This window comes from Schistocerca cancellata, chromosome 2 (assembly GCF_023864275.1).
Source record: "Schistocerca cancellata isolate TAMUIC-IGC-003103 chromosome 2, iqSchCanc2.1, whole genome shotgun sequence".
Lineage (NCBI taxonomy): Eukaryota > Metazoa > Arthropoda > Insecta > Orthoptera > Acrididae > Schistocerca > Schistocerca cancellata.
The window spans coordinates 206,351,384-206,353,990 of NC_064627.1; the positions used below are offsets into that span (position 1 = coordinate 206,351,384).

A 2,607-nucleotide genomic window follows, 5' to 3' on the forward strand; every position below is an offset into this window, starting at 1 on the left:
TTTCTTCGGGGACTTCAAAGGTGACGGTGAGAATGTCCGTTCTGCAGGAGACGCCGAACATCATACCTCCTCCAGCTTCTCACTTAAGTACCGGCGAAGTGGGGATCCTGGGAAAGGGGGGTGGGCAGGGTTTCCTGTCTTTAGGGCTGTCTTCTTTCTTTCTTTCTTCGATCTTAGCAACCAATTCTTTTATTTCCTTTCTTACTTCTCTTAAGAGTACCAATATATCTTTCGCTCTATCTACATTCATATACTTCTATCGCTGAAGTCCTTCTCTTTTCCGTGACTTCTATAAATCTTCAGCTAAGAACCTTAGTGGGCCGAAGAATCAGACGCACGATCACACTTCCACACTCGAACAATTAAATACAAATGAAATGGACACCCTAGCTGCAAACAGGCGTTGATGTACTTCATTGGGGACATGTTGAAAATGTGTGCCCCGACCGGGACTCGAACCCGGGATCTCCTGCTTACATGGCAGACGCTCTATCCATCTGAGCCACCGCGGGCACAGAGGATAGTGCGTCTGCAGGGACTTATCCCTTGCACGCTCCCCGTGAGATCCACATTCCCAACATGTCCACACCACTACATTCGTAGTGCGCCTAATAGATGTTAGGCACACATTTTCAACATGTCCCCAATGAAGTACATCAACGCTTGTTTGCAGCTAGGTTGTCCATTTAATTATCATTTCATTTCTAGCGAAGCTGCATGGTCATCCACGGTAACTGTTCTTTCGGTAACAGATACTACCGTCATATATAGATAAAATATGGCTTCCCGGCCATTGACCGTCTTGTGCGAACGCACACGCTATGCCCGAACTCGTACGGGACTTGGTAGATTAATCTGCCACGAGTAATGAGTATGATGGGCAAACATCTATTAGGCGCACTACGAATGTAGTGGTGTGGACATGTTGGGAATGTGGATCTCACGGGGAGCGTGCAAGGGATAAGTCCCTGCAGACGCACTATCCTCTGTGCCCGCGGTGGCTCAGATGGATAGAGCGTCTGTCATGTAAGCTGGAGATCCCCGGGCACACATTTTCAACATGTCCCCAATGAAGTACATCAACGCCTGTTTGCAGCTAGGGTGTCCATTTAATTATCATTTCATTTCTAGCGAAGCTGCATGCTCATCCACGGTAACTGTTCTTTCGGGAACAGATACTACCGTCATATATAATTAATTACACAGACGCAGACAAGTAATACACAGGGAGATGTAACAACCGTCACAGATAAGGGGGAAGTAGTGCTCAGGAAGGGCTCGAGCACATGTGCTGAGTAATGACGGTTGCACATCTCAAGTGAAATGGTATAGTAAGCTTAAGCTAAAGGAACAAGGGGGGACGAAGTGTATATCCACCTGTGTTCATAGCTATAGTAGTACAAAGTAATATGAATGGAGATAAAAAGAAATAGATATTAAGCCAGATGTTGTTGTTGTTGTTGTTGTCTTCAGTCTTGAGACTGGTTTGATGCAGCTCTCCATGCTACTCTATCCTGTGCAAGCTTCTTCATCTCCCAGTACCTATTGCAACCTACATCCTTCTGAATCTGCTTAGTGTATTCATCTCTTGGTCTCCCTCTACGATTTTTACCTTCCACGCTGCCCTCCAATGCTAAATTTGTGATCCCTTGATGCCTCAGAACATGTTCTACCAACCGATCCCCTCTTCTTGTCAAGTTGTGCCAAAAACTCCTCTTCTCCCCAATTCTATTCAATACCTCCTCATTAGTTACGTGATCTACCCATCTAATCTTCAGCATTCTTCTGTAGAACCACATTTCAAAAGCTTCTATTCTCTTCTTGCCCAAACTGTTTATCGTCCATGTTTCACTTCCATACATGGCTACACTCCATACAAATACTTTCAGAAACGACTTCCTGACACTTAAATCTATACTCGATGTTAACAAATTTCTCTTCTTCAGAAACGCTTTCCTTGCCATTGCCAGTCTACATTTTATAGCCTCTCTACTTCGACCATCATCAGTTATTTTGCTCCCCAAATAGCAAAACTCCTTTACTACTTTAAGCGTCTCATTTCCTAATCTAATTCCCTCAGCATCACCCGACTTAATTTGACTACATTCCATTATCCTCGTTTTGCTTTTGTTGATGTTCATCTTATATCCTTCTTCCAAGACACTGTCCATTCCGTTCAACTGCTCTTCCAGGGCAGGTCCTTTGCTGTCTCTGACAGCCAGAGGTATCGAGTCAAATAAGCTAAAGGAACAAGGGAGTTCAAATGGCTCTGAGCGCTATGGGACTTAACTTCTGAGGTCATCAGTCCCCTAGAACTTAGAACTACTTAAACCTAACTAACCTAAGGACATCACACACATCCATGCCCGAGGCAGGATTAGAACCTGCGACCGTAGCGGTCGCGCGGTTCCAGACTGTAGCGCCTAGAACCGCTCGGCCACCCAGGCCGGCGAACAAGGGGGGACGAAGTGTATATCCACCTGTGTTCATAGCTATAGTAGTACAGATTAATATGAATGGAGATAAAAAGAAATAGATATTAAGCCAGAGGTATCGAGTAAAATAAGTTTCTGATGAATAATAGGATTCTGCAGACGGAATAGCCCG

At 44.8% G+C, this 2,607-nt stretch overlaps 1 non-coding gene across 1 annotated transcript; it reads right to left on the reverse strand.

Annotated features, from left to right (window-relative positions):
- Nucleotides 1–438: 438 nt before the first annotated feature.
- Nucleotides 439–513, reverse strand: Trnat-ugu (transfer RNA threonine (anticodon UGU)). The gene has a single exon. It is a non-coding gene; the product is annotated as a tRNA-Thr (tRNA).
- Nucleotides 514–2,607: the final 2,094 nt, after the last annotated feature.